This window comes from Anopheles funestus (genome assembly GCF_943734845.2).
Source record: "Anopheles funestus chromosome X unlocalized genomic scaffold, idAnoFuneDA-416_04 X_unloc_34, whole genome shotgun sequence".
Lineage (NCBI taxonomy): Eukaryota > Metazoa > Arthropoda > Insecta > Diptera > Culicidae > Anopheles > Anopheles funestus.
The window spans coordinates 155001-172500 of NW_026045159.1; the positions used below are offsets into that span (position 1 = coordinate 155001).

The 17500-nt window shown below is 47.2% G+C and overlaps 1 long non-coding RNA gene and 1 other non-coding gene across 3 annotated transcripts in view; both read left to right on the forward strand.

Annotated features, from left to right (window-relative positions):
• The window catches only part of LOC125773444 (uncharacterized), a 45600-nt gene extending 28213 nt beyond the window's left edge, over nucleotides 1-17387 (forward strand). For both annotated transcript variants that reach the window (XR_007420107.1, XR_007420106.1), the window contains one exon: nucleotides 16441-17387. This is a non-coding gene — a long non-coding RNA (uncharacterized LOC125773444). The remainder of the gene's footprint in view (nucleotides 1-16440) is intronic.
• A 40-nt stretch (nucleotides 17388-17427) lies between these two features.
• Nucleotides 17428-17500, forward strand: part of LOC125773448 (5.8S ribosomal RNA) — a 158-nt gene continuing 85 nt past the window's right edge. Inside the window, exon 1 of the ribosomal RNA XR_007420111.1 lies at nucleotides 17428-17500. This exon is cut by the window's right edge and continues 85 nt beyond it. This is a non-coding gene — a ribosomal RNA (5.8S ribosomal RNA).

Genomic DNA, 17500 nt, shown 5'->3' on the forward strand with positions numbered 1-17500 from the left:
ACCGAACCGACGGCTCGTTGGATGGTCACGACAGTGTGGTGCAGGTGCGCCCATGTGTAACGAATACATTGAGTGCCGTTGGAGGTTAGCGGTTGGTTGGTTGCATGCTACAACTTCGCGTTGTACATGGGCTGGCCGCTGCGCTTCCTTCGGGTTGCCACTTGATGTTGATAGGGTTGATGTATTGTGTTCGTTGACTTTTGGTTCATTCCAAAAGTCTTCGGACTTAGATAATTTTACAAGTGTCGGCGCTCTCGGACCGAAAATAAGAAGACAACTAAGAAGAAAAAGAGAAAGAAGCTAATAGTGGAAAGTATTCTTCTTCAAAGAAGGAACAAAAATTTTACAAGTGTTGAAAAATTTCCTAAGTCCAAAAAATTTTCTAAGTCCAGAAAATTTTCTAAGTCCCACAAAATGGAACATGATGAAGAAGATACAGAAGTTGAAAATTTTTCTAAGTCCAAAAAATTTTCTAAGTCCAGAAAATTTTCTAAGTCCAAAGTGTTGGAACAATTTCCAAAGGCCCATAGGTTGCACTGAATTTTCCTAAGTTGGCCACAAGTACCCATGAGGTATCGAGAAGGTTCACCCGAAGGACATAATATGTCCCAAAGTACCGATAGAGTACCCACAAATAGCACCGCGTTGGCCTAAGTTGGCCAAAAGTACCGATAGAGTACCCACAAGTAGCACTGATTTGGCCTAAGTTGGCCAAAAGTACCGATAGAGTACCCACAAATAGCACCGAATGGGCCTAAGTTGGCCAAAAGTACCGATAGAGTACCCACAAGAAGCACTGAGTTGGCCTAAGTTGGCCAAAAGTACCGATAGAGTACCCACAAATAGCACCCAGTTGGCCTAAGTTGGCCAAAAGTACCGATAGAGCACCCACAAGTAGCACCCAATTGGCCTATGTTGGCCAAAAGTACCGATAGAGTACCCCCAAATAGCACCGAATGGGCCTAAGATGGCCAAAAGTACCGATAGAGTACCCACAAAGAGCACCCAATTGGCCTAAGTTGGCCAAAAGTACCGATAGAGTACCCACAAATAGCACCGAATGGGCCTAACATGGCCAAAAGTACCGATAGAGCACCCACATATAGCACCGAGTGGGCCTAACATGGCCAAAAGTACCGATAGAGCACCCACATATAGCACCCCATTGGCCTAAGTTGGCCAAAAGTACCGATAGAGTACCCACAAATAGCACCGAGTGGGCCTAACATGGCCAAAAGTACCGATAGAGTACCCACAAATAGCACCGAGTGGGCCTAACATGGCCAAAAGTACCGATAGAGTACCCACAAAGAGCACCCCATGGGCCTAAGTTGGCCAAAAGTACCGATAGAGTACCCACAAAGAGCACCCAATTGGCCTAAGTTGGCCAAAAGTACCGCCAAGTAGCACCATAGAGGCCCGAGTAGAGCGAAATGTGGGCCAAATTGAACATTTGAAAATTTTTACAAGTCCAGAAAATTTTCTAAGTCCAGAAAATTTTCTAAGTCCAAAGAGTTGGACAAATTTCCTTAGGCCCAAAGGTTGCACTGAATGTTCCTAAGTTGGCCATCAGTACCCATGAAGTATCGCGAAGGTTCACCCGAAAGACACAATATGCCCTAAAGTACCCACAGAGTACCCACAAGTTGCACCCAATTGGCCTAAGTTGGCCAAAAGTACCGACAAGTAGCACCATAGAGGCCCGAGTAGAGCGAAATGTGGGCCAAAGTACCGAGTAGTTGCAACAAATGCCCAAATGGATACCAAAATGTGGTACCAAGCACCTAACTGTTGCAACAAATGCTAGCTTTCTGAGCAAAAGCTGTGGACCAATTTCGTAGAAGAACCGCCTAGGCGAAAAGGCAAAAATCGCCGAAGCTGGCCCGCTCGCAGAGCTCGCGGGCCAGGAGATACTCATAGGGCGATTTACTAGAGTGGGGAACTTGAGAATTTTTGTGTCCGAGACTTTGGGCAACTTCGCGGCCGCCCCCTTAAAGTAAAAGATTTTCTCTGGGTGCCTAAAATTCGCAATTCCCGCAAAGTCGGGAAGACGTTAAAGTTTTTGCCCAAAAAATGGCCATCGATTTAAGGTGATTTTCCAATAAGAAAATGCTTCCTATTTTGAATTTTTTCGAATATTTCCTAAACTAAGCGTCGGAGCACATGGCCGTGGAGAAACTTTTGGTAGCTTTTGGCAAGGGCTATCGGATGAAATAATGCGAAAGGCCATCGGAGCGATATTGGATTAATGCGGGCCCATAAACGTACCTAAGAAGTGAAAATTGGTACCTTGCACGCAGGATGCAAGAAATGCTTGAGTGTTAACCAACATCGGTACCAAGTACCTAGGTTATATCGAGTGCGTAGATGGAAGACGGTACCGAAGGGAAACCTTCCTAGGCTAGGTGCACGCAAGTGAGTATGGATCGATCAGTAGAAAGATGGGAAGCCATAGGAAACCTTCCTAGGCTAGGTGCACGCAAGTGAGTATGGATCGATCAGTAGAAAGATGGGAAGCCATAGGAAACCTTCCTAGGCTAGGTGCACGCAAGTGAGTATGGATCGATCAGTAGAAAGATGGGAAGCCATAGGAAACCTTCCTAGGCTAGGTGCACGCAAGTGAGTATGGATCGATCAGTAGAAAGATGGGAAGCCATAGGAAACCTTCCTAGGCTAGGTGCACGCAAGTGAGTATGGATCGATCAGTAGAAAGATGGGAAGCCATAGGAAACCTTCCTAGGCTAGGTGCACGCAAGTGAGTATGGATCGATCAGTAGAAAGATGGGAAGCCATAGGAAACCTTCCTAGGCTAGGTGCACGCAAGTGAGTATGGATCGATCAGTAGAAAGATGGGAAGCCATAGGAAACCTTCCTAGGCTAGGTGCACGCAAGTGAGTATGGATCGATCAGTAGAAAGATGGGAAGCCATAGGAAACCTTCCTAGGCTAGGTGCACGCAAGTGAGTATGGATCGATCAGTAGAAAGATGGGAAGCCATAGGAAACCTTCCTAGGCTAGGTGCACGCAAGTGAGTATGGATCGATCAGTAGAAAGATGGGAAGCCATAGGAAACCTTCCTAGGCTAGGTGCACGCAAGTGAGTATGGATCGATCAGTAGAAAGATGGGAAGCCATAGGAAACCTTCCTAGGCTAGGTGCACGCAAGTGAGTATGGATCGATCAGTAGAAAGATGGGAAGCCATAGGAAACCTTCCTAGGCTAGGTGCACGCAAGTGAGTATGGATCGATCAGTAGAAAGATGGGAAGCCATAGGAAACCTTCCTAGGCTAGGTGCACGCAAGTGAGTATGGATCGATCAGTAGAAAGATGGGAAGCCATAGGAAACCTTCCTAGGCTAGGTGCACGCAAGTGAGTATGGATCGATCAGTAGAAAGATGGGAAGCCATAGGAAACCTTCCTAGGCTAGGTGCACGCAAGTGAGTATGGATCGATCAGTAGAAAGATGGGAAGCCATAGGAAACCTTCCTAGGCTAGGTGCACGCAAGTGAGTATGGATCGATCAGTAGAAAGATGGGAAGCCATAGGAAACCTTCCTAGGCTAGGTGCACGCAAGTGAGTATGGATCGATCAGTAGAAAGTGGGAAGCCCAGTACCAAATGCCCTAGTGAAGACCGTAAACGAATATCATGAACCGAGAAGGAGCACCAAATGCCCTAGTGAAGACCGTAAACGAATATCATGAACCGATAAGGAGCACCAAATGCCCTAGTGAAGACCGTAAACGAATATCATGAACCGAGAAGGAGCACCAAATGCCCTAGTGAAGACCGTAAACGAATATCATGAACCGATAAGGAGCACCAAATGCCCTAGTGAAGACCGTAAACGAATATCATGAACCGATAAGGAGCACCAAATGCCCTAGTGAAGACCGTAAACGAATATCATGAACCGATAAGGAGCACCAAATGCCCTAGTGAAGACCGTAAACGAATATCATGAACCGATAAGGAGCACCAAATGCCCTAGTGAAGACCGTAAACGAATATCATGAACCGATAAGGAGCACCAAATGCCCTAGTGAAGACCGTAAACGAATATCATGAACCGAGAAGTAGCAACGAATGCCTGAAAAAGTACCAAGTCCACGGTATAGAGTAACGAGAGTTAACCGCCGTGATGTATGCAATGAGGGCAGCCATTGCATGGGTTCTGGACTTGGTTCGCGAATAACTTTTTTGCTAGACATCGGACAAAGTTGACGTGGAAGAACGAAATGTAGCATTTGGTGCCACCTATTTAAAACTTTTTCAAGATTGAAGATCCGATCGATACAGCCTGAGTTATAGGCAAAAGTTGGTGCAAAATTGAGCATTTTTAATGGTGAAAAATCGGTAATCCTCGAATAGCTCCTGTTGGAAGCATCGGACCACATGGTCGTGGAGGAACATATTGTAGCGTGCGGTGTCAAGTATCGACACCCAAAACCGCATGTCCGATGGACGGAAAATGACCAAGTTATAGTGAAAACTTGGTTGCACCAAATTCCCGAAGAAGTGCAACGAGAAGGTGAATGCGATGGTTGTTCGTCGAATAGCTCCGGCCACAGACATGGTAGCGATTAGTGGTGCATGGAAGAAATCTAGCCACAAGTGCCATCTACCCATGGCCAGAAGAAAGTGTGGCCATATCTTGGATACCGGCGGAGCTATGGGGCAAATATGGGCCAAAAATGGTGCAAGTTGGACCAAAAATCCGAAAAAGTACCTAGGTAAATGCGATGGTTGTTCGTCGAATAGCTCCGGCCACAGACATGGTAGCGATTAGTGGTGCATGGAAGAAATCTAGCCACAAGTGCCATCTACCCATGGCCAGAAGAAAGTGTGGCCATATCTTGGATACCGGCGGAGCTATGGGGCAAATATGGGCCAAAAATGGTGCAAGTTGGACCAAAAATCCGACCAAGTGCGCGAGGCGCTTTCGTGAATAGCTCCGGCCACAGACATGGTAGCGATTAGTGGTGCATGGAAGAAATCTAGCCACAAGTGCCATCTACCCATGGCCAGAAGAAAGTGTGGCCATATCTTGGATACCGGCGGAGCTATGGGGCAAATATGGGCCAAAAATGGTGCAAGTTGGACCAAAAATCCGAAAAAGTACCTAGGTAAATGCGATGGTTGTTCGTCGAATAGCTCCGGCCAGAGACATGGTAGCGATTAGTGGTGCATGGAAGAAATCTAGCCACAAGTGCCATCTACCCATGGCCAGAACAAAGTGTGGCCATATCTTGGATACCGGCGGAGCTATGGGGCAAATACGGGCCAACAATGGTGCCAGGTGGACCAAAAATCCGACCAAGTGCGCGAGGCGCTTTCGTGAATAGCTCCGGCCACAGACATGGTAGCGATTAGTGGTGCATGGAAGAAATCTAGCCACAAGTGCCATCTACCCATGGCCAGAAGAAAGTGTGGCCATATCTTGGATACCGGCGGAGCTATGGGGCAAATATGGGCCAAAAATGGTGAAGTTGGACCAAAAATCCGACCAAGTGCGCGAGGCGCTTTCGTGAATAGCTCCGGCCACAGACATGGTAGCGATTAGTGGTGCATGGAAGAAATCTAGCCACAAGTGCCATCTACCCATGGCCAGAACAAAGTGTGGCCATATCTTGGATACCGGCGGAGCTATGGGGCAAATACGGGCCAACAATGGTGCCAGGTGGACCAAAAATCCGACCAAGTGCGCGAGGCGCTTTCGTGAATAGCTCCGGCCACAGACATGGTAGCGATTAGTGGTGCATGGAAGAAATCTAGCCACAAGTGCCATCTACCCATGGCCAGAAGAAAGTGTGGCCATATCTTGGATACCGGCGGAGCTATGGGGCAAATATGGGCCAAAAATGGTGCAAGTTGGACCAAAAATCCGAAAAAGTACCTAGGTAAATGCGATGGTTGTTCGTCGAATAGCTCCGGCCACAGACATGGTAGCGATTAGTGGTGCATGGAAGAAATCTAGCCACAAGTGCCATCTACCCATGGCCAGAAGAAAGTGTGGCCATATCTTGGATACCGGCGGAGCTATGGGGCAAATATGGGCCAAAAATGGTGCAAGTTGGACCAAAAATCCGACCAAGTGCGCGAGGCGCTTTCGTGAATAGCTCCGGCCACAGACATGGTAGCGATTAGTGGTGCATGGAAGAAATCTAGCCACAAGTGCCATCTACCCATGGCCAGAAGAAAGTGTGGCCATATCTTGGATACCGGCGGAGCTATGGGGCAAATATGGGCCAAAAATGGTGCAAGTTGGACCAAAAATCCGAAAAAGTACCTAGGTAAATGCGATGGTTGTTCGTCGAATAGCTCCGGCCAGAGACATGGTAGCGATTAGTGGTGCATGGAAGAAATCTAGCCACAAGTGCCATCTACCCATGGCCAGAACAAAGTGTGGCCATATCTTGGATACCGGCGGAGCTATGGGGCAAATACGGGCCAACAATGGTGCCAGGTGGACCAAAAATCCGACCAAGTGCGCGAGGCGCTTTCGTGAATAGCTCCGGCCACAGACATGGTAGCGATTAGTGGTGCATGGAAGAAATCTAGCCACAAGTGCCATCTACCCATGGCCAGAAGAAAGTGTGGCCATATCTTGGATACCGGCGGAGCTATGGGGCAAATATGGGCCAAAAATGGTGCAAGTTGGACCAAAAATCCGAAAAAGTACCTAGGTAAATGCGATGGTTGTTCGTCGAATAGCTCCGGCCACAGACATGGTAGCGATTAGTGGTGCATGGAAGAAATCTAGCCACAAGTGCCATCTACCCATGGCCAGAAGAAAGTGTGGCCATATCTTGGATACCGGCGGAGCTATGGGGCAAATATGGGCCAAAAATGGTGCAAGTTGGACCAAAAATCCGACCAAGTGCGCGAGGCGCTTTCGTGAATAGCTCCGGCCACAGACATGGTAGCGATTAGTGGTGCATGGAAGAAATCTAGCCACAAGTGCCATCTACCCATGGCCAGAAGAAAGTGTGGCCATATCTTGGATACCGGCGGAGCTATGGGGCAAATATGGGCCAAAAATGGTGCAAGTTGGACCAAAAATCCGAAAAAGTACCTAGGTAAATGCGATGGTTGTTCGTCGAATAGCTCCGGCCAGAGACATGGTAGCGATTAGTGGTGCATGGAAGAAATCTAGCCACAAGTGCCATCTACCCATGGCCAGAACAAAGTGTGGCCATATCTTGGATACCGGCGGAGCTATGGGGCAAATACGGGCCAACAATGGTGCCAGGTGGACCAAAAATCCGACCAAGTGCGCGAGGCGCTTTCGTGAATAGCTCCGGCCACAGACATGGTAGCGATTAGTGGTGCATGGAAGAAATCTAGCCACAAGTGCCATCTACCCATGGCCAGAAGAAAGTGTGGCCATATCTTGGATACCGGCGGAGCTATGGTGCAAATATGGGCCAAAAATGGTGAAGTTGGACCAAAAATCCGACCAAGTGCGCGAGGCGCTTTCGTGAATAGCTCCGGCCACAGACATGGTAGCGATTAGTGGTGCATGGAAGAAATTTAGCCACAAGTGCCATCTACCCATGGCCAGAAGAAAGTGTGGCCATATCTTGGATACCGGCGGAGCTATGGGGCAAATACGGGCCAAAAATGGTGCAAGTTGGACCAAAAATCCGAAAAAGTACCTAGGTAAATGCGATGGTTGTTCGTCGAATAGCTCCGGCCACAGACATGGTAGCGATTAGTGGTGCATGGAAGAAATCTAGCCACAAGTGCCATCTACCCATGGCCAGAAGAAAGTGTGGCGCTATCTTGGATACCGGCGGAGCTATGGGGCAAATATGGGCCAAAAATGGTGCAAGTTGGACCAAAAATCCGAAAAAGTACCTAGGTAAATGCGATGGTTGTTCGTCGAATAGCTCCGGCCACAGACATGGTAGCGATTAGTGGTGCATGGAAGAAATCTAGCCACAAGTGCCATCTACCCATGGCCAGAAGAAAGTGTGGCGCTATCTTGGATACCGGCGGAGCTATGGGGCAAATATGGGCCAAAAATGGTGCAAGTTGGACCAAAAATCCGACCAAGTGCGCGAGGCGCTTTCGTGAATAGCTCCGGCCACAGACATGGTAGCGATTAGTGGTGCATGGAAGAAATCTAGCCACAAGTGCCATCTACCCATGGCCAGAAGAAAATGTGGCCATATCTTGGATACCGGCGGAGCTATGGGGCAAATATGGGCCAAAAATGGGTAAAATTGTACGGTCCAAAGCCAAGGGTAAATTTTTTTATTCCTCTAATAACTTCTAGCACAGACATTGAATCGGTTGGTGATGTATGGATGAAATGTAGCAAACAGTTGGAACTACCCATAAAATCTTAAAGATTGACGATCCAATGTATAGAACCGGAGTAATGTGCGATACTTGGTGAAAAATCGAGTGAAAAATTAGCTATAAACTGTTTTTGGCCCATAACTCGAATACTAGACATCGGAAGGGGGGGTCGTAGAACGATTTTTTGTTGCCCTATCGATTCCCTATCGAACGAGCAAAAGTTGTTTTTTTGACCAAAAAGGACCCCTACTCTAGTAAAATTGGCCTGATTTTACTAGTCCCCGGTACCCGTACAGGCAAAATGAGCAAAATGCTCAAGTATGAATGGTTTTTGGCCCATAACTCGAATACTAGACGTCGCAGGGGGGTGTCATGGAACAATTTTTGGTAGCCCTTGAAATTATCTATCGAATGACATATACTTGATTTTTGGCCAAAAAGTTCCCTAGACTAGTAAAAATCGCATCATTTTACTAGAGTCGGGTACCCTGGACGAAAAACCGCTATAATTGCGGTTTTTGGCTAATAACTCGAATACTAGACGTCGCAGGGGGGTGTCGTGGAACAATTTTTGGTAGCCCTTGAAATTATCTATCGAATGACATATACTTGATTTTTGGCCAAAAAGTTCCCTAGACTAGTAAAAATCGCATCATTTTACTAGAGTCGGGTACCCTGGACGAAAAACCGCTATAATTGCGGTTTTTGGCTAATAACTCGAATACTAGACGTCGCAGGGGGGTGTCGTGGAACAATTTTTGGTAGCCCTTGAAATTATCTATCGAATGACATATACTTGATTTTTGGCCAAAAAGTTCCCTAGACTAGTAAAAATCGCATCATTTTACTAGAGTCGGGTACCCTGGACGAAAAACCGCTTAAGTTGCGGTTTTTGGCTAATAACTCGAATACTAGACGTCGCAGGGGGGTGTCGTGGAACAATTTTTGGTAGCCCTTGAAATTATCTATCGAATGACATATACTTGATTTTTTGACCAAAAAGTTCCTAGACTAGTAAAAATCGCATCATTTTACTAGAGTCGGGTACCCTGTACGAAAAACCGCTATAGTTGCGGTTTTTGGCCAATAACTCGAATACTAGACGTCGGAGGGGGGTGCCGTAGAACAATTTTTTGTAGCCCTTGAAATTACCTTTCGAATGATATATAGTGGTTTTTTGGTCAAACAGTGACCCCGAGACTAGTAACCCTCCATACACAAAACCGCCTAAAAAGTTTTGGTTTTGCAAAATTTTGAAAAGTGCGTCAAAAAAATTTTTTCAAAAAGTACCAAATCGTGATCAGAACTCACTATAGACCATAAAAAGTGAAATCCGATGGTCATTTGCAACACTTGGTCAATCGAGAAAAATTTCACTTTTTTACTAGAGTCGGGTACCCTGAACGAAAAATCGCTCAAGTGATGGTTTTTGGCCAATAACTCGAATACTAGACGTCGGAGGGGGGTGCCGTAGAACAATTTTTTGTAGCCCTTGAAATTACCTTTCGAATGATATATAGTGGTTTTTTGGTCAAACAGTGACCCCGAGACTAGTAACCCTCCATACACAAAACCGCCTACAAAAACTTTGTTTTGAAAAATTTTGAAAAGTTCAAAAAAATTTTTTTTTCAAAAACTACTAAAACGTGATAAGAACTTACTATAGACCATAAAAAGTGATATCCGATGATAATTTGCAAAAGTTGGTAACTAGTAAAAAATTTCACTTTTTTACTAGAGTCGGTGCAACGAGAAAAAAAAAGTCCGTGATGGAGAAAAATGGCACGTTTTCCACGCCTGTACGCTTTTGTTTACTATATAGGGGGTAGGTGAGCCAGAAGCATGATTTTGACTGAGTATGTATCTTTATGAATTGGACCCTTCTAAATCGATTGAGACTACCCCCAGGACGATCGGACGACTGCTTCTGGCTCAAAATGTGGTTTTTAGATTTTGATCGTCAATTATGCGAGAAAAAATCGATTAGAAGTAAAGATACGAAATGCTTGGTCTAAGTTGGGAAACGACTTCGGATATTTGTTGGACGTTGTCGTAGAAGGTCCGAGGACCAAGGAAAAGTGATTTCCAAGTGGATTTATGCACTATTAGTCGATGGTAAGATGTGAAATTAGTAGAACTTACCATACAGTTTGCGAAGTTGAAGCAATCGGTTGGTGAATATGGTACTGTCTGTCCAATTTGGTGGTTCGGAATGAGTGAAACGATGTTGATGATGGATAGACGTTCCGATTGCCCCCGATCGGGGAACATATAGTGGTCTTTAAGGTCCAAGTACCTATGTTTTGGTAAGCAGAACTGAGAGTTAAAGGATGAAAGTCGGCCATTCCTAATATCATCCTATCGGTGGTTCGCGAGTTGTTTGAGGACCGGAGCAGCTCGCGATGAAACGGTCCTAGGGTATTGGTTATCCATCCAAGGAAGAGTAAATGCGATCCTAGATGTGTGTCGTTGGCCGTTCTACCGGTATCGCCTATCGATGAGATATCGACGGGCATGCCTTACTCGAAAGTTGAATTCTAGGATCGATGGTCAAACAGACCTATGAGCGATAAACCAAACTGAACACGTATTGATGTCGGCTTTTCCTATCATTTGATGCCGCAGGTTGTTTAGGGACCGGAGCAACTTGCGGCCGAGACGGTCCCCGGGGGTTTCTTTCTCCAAGGAGTGGAAACTATTAAGCAAGAGTTGTAGCAAGATACGATCCTCTGATGTGTCGTTGGCCGTTCATGCGGTATCGCCTGTCGATGAGATATCGATGGGCATGCCTTACTCTACCGACCTTCTAATTGAGAGTATTAATCAGGGATCGATGGTCAAACAAGACCAATGAGCGATAAACCAAACTGAACACGTATTGATGTCGGCTTTTCCTATCATTTGATGCCGCAGGTTGTTTAGGGACCGGAGCAGCTTGCGGCCGAGACGGTCCCCGGGGGTTTCTTTCTCCAAGGAGAAGAAACGATTAAGCAAAAGTTGTAGCAAGATACGATCCTCTGATGTGTCGTTGGCCGTTCAAGCGGTATCGCCTGTCGATGAGATATCGATGGGCATGCCTTACTCTCCCGACTGGATTACTGAGAGTTTAATCAGGGATCGATGGTCAAACAGACCAATGAGCGATAAACCAAACTGAACACATATTGATGTCGGCATTTCCTATCATTTGTCGCAGGTTGTTTAGGGACCGGAGCAGCTTGCGACCGAGACGGTCCCCGGGGGTTTCTTTCTCTAAGGAGTGGAAACGATTAAGCAAAAGTCGTAGCAATAATCGATCACCTGATGTGTCGTTGGCCGTTCTTGCGGTATCGCCTGTCGATGAGATATCGATGGGCATGCCTTACTCTCCTGACTGTTTAATTGAGAGTTATAATCAGGGATCGATGGTCAAAAAGACCTATGAGCGATAAACCAAACTGAACACATATTGATGTCGGCATTTCCTATCATTTGTCGCAGGTTGTTTGGGGACCGGAGCAGCTTGCGACCGAGACGGTCCCTTCCCGAAAGATGGTGAACCGAGTCGTCTGGCGTAAAAACCGGACGACTCGAAAGGGCTTGACCCTTTCAAGTGAGCGATAATCACATTCTACGCTCAGTTCGACAGCTGCAAGGCAATCACTCGCTATGTTCAGAGCTAATACATGCAACATGCCGGCATTGTTTCCACCGACGCATGGATTCAAGACTGGTGCACTTATTAGTTAAACCGTTCGCCTCCGGGTGTTTCGAGTTCAAGTCTGGATGAGGATTGATCTTGCTGGTAATAGCTTGAGCCCCTGAATAAGGGGTCGAAGCGTACATCTTGAGACCATGTACAACATATTACCAAATCGGCACCATGGGTTCGGGTGCAAGTGATGTAACCGTGAAAGATGTTGAGCAGCCCAACATCGGTTTACACACGCATAATAGGAAGGCAGCGCTGTCGACTGGTCAGTCGTGTAAGAAGTGTGCATTATCGATCACAAATATATTGGTGATCTGTAGGTTGCGCATACACCATGCCCGGTGTAAAGTGCCGTGGTCCCCCCCGGGGGGCTGCATCAAACCGTTCGCCACGCGAACTACCCAATGGAACGAACTCGATGCATTTAATAAGAAGAAGAGATGATAATGAAACACGGTCGATTAAAGAGTTGAAAACGTTGAAATACCTATAAGCAAGTCTTAAGTTGGTGGTTTCGTTGTGCCCCAACAAATTGGTGCCTTACCCTACACCAAAGAGCCATTCAACATGGTTCAAGTGAGCGATAATCACGCTCTACGCTCAGTATGACAGCTGCAAGGCAATCACTCGCTAAGTTCAGAGCTAATACATGCAACACGCCGGCATTGTTTCCACCGACGCATGGATTCAAGACTGGTGCACTTATTAGTTAAACCGTTCGCCTGCGGGTGTTTCGAGTTCAAGTCTGGATGAGGATTGTTCTTGCTGGTAATAGCTTGAGCCCCTGAATAAGGGGCCGAAGCGTACATCTTGAGAGTAAATGTACAACATATTACCAAATCGGCACCGTGGGTTCTGGTGCAAGTGATGTAACCATGAAAGATGTTGAGCAGCCCAACATCGGTTTACACACGCATAAGGGGTTTATTGTTATCTGTAGGTTGCGCATACACCATACCCGGTGTAAAGTGCCGTGGTCCCCCAGGGGGCTGCATCAAAACGTTCGCCATGCGAACTACCCAATGGAACGAACTCGATGTATTGAAAGAGATGAACAATTAATAGCGAGAATAGGGGCCCGGAAGCAATTCCGCGGCCCTACGGTCGATTCAAGAGTTGAAACGTTGTACAATCGTGGATAGCACCTAGTGCTAATATGGTGAGAGATAATGTGTGAGGAAATTTAGTTTCCTAAAGTTTAGTTAGTGGTTTCCGTTGTGCCCTAACAAACTTAAAGTTGGTGGTGACCGTTACACCCCAACAAATTGGTGCCTTACCCAACACCAAAGAGCCATTCCATATGGTTCTAGAGAGAGAGAGTTGTGTGGAAATTTATTTCCCACTAAGCGAGTGTGTGTCTGTAGTGGAACGAATTCTGGTTGATCCTACCAGTAATATACGCTTGTCTCAAAGGTTAAGCCATGCATGTCTAAGTACAAACATAAATGAATGTGAAACCGCATAAGGCTCAGTATAACAGCTATAATTCACAAGATCATCCTACCACTAGTTACTTGGATAACTGTGGAAAATCCAGAGCTAATACATGCAACATGCCGGGACTGTTGCCCTCGCGGGTAGCTGAACTGGTGCACTTATTAGTTAAACCAATCGCCTCCGGGCGGCTTGAGTTGAAGTCTGGATAAGGACGCAGATCGTATGGTCGCTTGTCGACTGACGACAGATCTTTCAAATGTCTGCCCTATCAACTATTGATGGTAGTGTAGAGGACTACCATGGTTGCGACGGGTAACGGGGAATCAGGGTTCGATTCCGGAGAGGGAGCCTGAGAAATGGCTACCACATCCAAGGAAGGCAGCAGGCGCGTAAATTACCCAATCCCAGTACGGGGAGGTAGTGACGAGAAATAACAATATGGACCTCTCTAACGATGGTCCATAATTGGAATGAGTTGAGTATAAATCCTTCAACAAGGATCAAGTGGAGGGCAAGTCTGGTGCCAGCAGCCGCGGTAATTCCAGCTCCACTAGCGTATATTAAAGTTGTTGCGGTTAAAACGTTCGAAGTTGATTGCCCGTCCAGACACGTGACCGCCACGGGCGCCCGGTTACACGCCGGGGCCGTTCGTGCGCGCGCTCACGGCTGCGACTCACAATGGTGTACTTGGGCGTTACTCTGTGAACGAGTACCGTGCTACCGGTTAACTCCGGCACGGGCTCCTCATGGTGCTCAAGATACTCACATTTACCTTGAACAAATTAGAGTGCTCAAAGCAGGCTAAGACAAAGCGTCCGGCCCCCCCGTGGGGTTGGCGTTGGCCGAGAATAATCTTGCATGGAATAATGGAATATGACCTCGGTTTATACGATTTCGTTGGTTTGTCAGAAACCTAGAGGTAATGATTAACAGAAGTAGTTGGGGGCATTGGTATTACGGCGCGAGAGGTGAAATTCGTAGACCGTCGTAGGACCAACTGAAGCGAAAGCGTTTGCCATGGATGCTTTCTTTAATCAAGAACGAAAGTTAGAGGATCGAAGGCGATTAGATACCGCCCTAGTTCTAACCGTAAACGATGCCAATTAGCAATTGGGAGACGCTACCCCTATTCGGTGCTCTCAGTCGCTTCCGGGAAACCAAAATCGGGTTCCGGGGGAAGTATGGTTGCAAAGTTGAAACTTAAAGGAATTGACGGAAGGGCACCACAAGAAGTGGAGCTTGCGGCTTAATTTGACTCAACACGGGAAAATTTACCAGGTCCAAACTTATCGAGGTAAGACAGATTGATAGCTCTTTCTCAAATTTAAGGGTAGTGGTGCATGGCCGTTCTTAGTTCGTGGAATGATTTGTCTGGTTAATTCCGATAACGAACGTGACTCAAACATGCTAACTAGAACGCTGTCAGCAGTGCGCCTCCGGGCGCACCTGACGTTACAGCCGGGCGGCGCCTTCACGGGCGGTCGTCGGCTACGTTTGCCCTGCTTAGCGGGACAACTTGTGTTTAGCAAGCTGAGAATGAGCGATAACAGGTCCGTGATGCCCTTAGATGTTCTGGGCTGCACGCGTGCTACAATGTGGGTCGCAGCGTGTTCTCGCCAATAGGCGCCCCCATTCCGAGAGGAACGGGAAATCACTAAAATGCCCATCTAGTCGGGATTGGGGACTGCAACGGTCCCCATGAACCTGGAATTTCTAGTAAGCACTAGTCATTAGCTAGTGCTGATTACGTCCCTGCCCTTTGTACACACCGCCCGTCGCTACTACCGATGGATTATTTAGTGAGGTTTCTGGAGGCTTACCTTCCGCGGTTCCTTCGTGAGCTGCAGCTGGCATGGCTGAAGTTGACCGAACTTGATGATTTAGAGGAAGTAAAAGTCGTAACAAGGTTTCCGTAGGTGAACCTGCGGAAGGATCATTACTGATGATCGTCCGCGAGTGACCAACCATGGGCTGCCTTCGGTGTAGCTCGGTCGCTCGCTTGCTATGTGTCAGAATTTGTTGAAAGCCAACTCGTTCGTTGTACACTTTGATGGGTGACCATCACTGTGTCTCCGTGCCGAGCTAGATCTCCCCTAGCCGTAAGGCACTTGAACGCCCCTTCGACGACGAGTTACAAGAGTGTGGTATGTGTCATAATCTGGTGAAGCTTTCTGCATGTGATGTGCCTTGTGTGGATCCGTGGCCATTGCATTGTGTCTGGTGTGTAGGTACCCAGACACTTAAGCAAACTCGATCGTTGTACACTGTGATGGGCGAGCATCACTGTGTCTCCGTGCCGTGTAAGAGCTCCCCTGGCCATCAGGCACTTGAAAGGTCCTTCGACGACGAGTTACAATAGTGGTGTGTTAGATACGTCAGGTGATGGTATCTACTGTTGTGCAATACGTATCCGGCCACGGCACGGAACGAACGGGAACTGTGGTGCAGACATACAAAGAGTTAAGCCTATTAGTCATTAACTCTAAGGACGGGGCCATGGGGCGGTACGCAAAGGATACGGATGAGCGAGTATGCAGGCCCAATACTCAATAGCTCGATCCGATCCAAGCACATGAGTTGACTGCGGCGTCAGGTTAACCAATGTGCAATACGTATCCGGCTACGGCACGGAACGAACAGGAACTGTGGTGCAGACATACAAGGGCCATGGGGCGGTACGCAAAGGATACGGATGAGCGAGTATGCAGGCCCAATACTCAATAGCTCGATCCGATCCAAGCACATGAGTTGACTGCGGCGTCAGGTTAACCAATGTGCTAGATTCTATTTGGCCAGTAGAATCTTGTGTCTTATGCGATTTGATACCAAGACACCAGAACGAAAGTTAGTTGAAGAGTTATTAAACTCTTATGAAGTATGGTTGTGCAATCACAACTTATGACTTTAACCTATAAAGTGGATATGGACTTGCAATTATAACATGGAATCTCTACACACCCCATGAGCTCGATCCAATCCACGCACACGAGTTGCCTGAGTAGCGACAGGTATACCGATGTGCAATACGTATCCGGCCACGGCACGGAACGAACGGGAACTGTGGTGCAGACATACAAAGAGTTAAGCCTACTAGTCATTAACTCTAAGGACGGGGCCATGGGGCGGTACGCAAAGGATACGGATGAGCGAGTATGCAGGCCCAATACTCAATAGCTCGATCCGATCCAAGCACATGAGTTGACTGCGGCGCCAGGTTAACCAATGTGCTAGATTCTATTTGGCCAGTAGAATCTTGTGTCTTACGCGATTTGATACCAAGACACCAGAACGAAAGTTAGTTGAAGAGTGATTAAACTCTTATGAAGAATGGTTGTGCAATCACAACTTATGACTTTAACCTATAAAGTGGATATGGACTATCAATTATAACATGGGGCACACACCATGTTCTCGATCCAATCCACGCACACGAGTTGCCTGAGTAGCGACAGGTATACCGATGTGCAATACGTATCCGGCCATAGGCACGGAACGAACAGGAACTGTGGTGCAGACATACAAGGGCCATGGGGCGGTACGCAAAGGATACGGATGAGCGAGTATGCAGGCCCAATACTCAATAGCTCGATCCGATCCAAGCACATGAGTTGACTGCGGCGTCAGGTTAACCGATGTGCAATACGTATCCGGCCATAGGCACGGAACGAACAGGAACTGTGGTGCAGACATACAAGGGCCATGGGGCGGTACGCAAAGGATACGGATGAGCGAGTATGCAGGCCCAATACTCAATAGCTCGATCCGATCCAAGCACATGAGTTGACTGCGGCGCCAGGTTAACCGATGTGCTAAGAGAGTTGTTCCTGGGCCTTCAAAGTGACTTCAAAACTATCTTAGCGAATGGTGGCCATGGGCGTAGACATGAGCCACAAGTCACAAGGCCTGGGACTATTGGGTAATAAAGACAACTTAGTCAGAAAGTTAGTCTTTGGACGTACCACCGGGATTGTGTTACATTGGGAACCTTACTATAAAACCCTAGGCAGGGGATCACTCGGCTCATGGATCGATGAAGACCGCAGCTAAATGCGCGTCACAATGTGAACT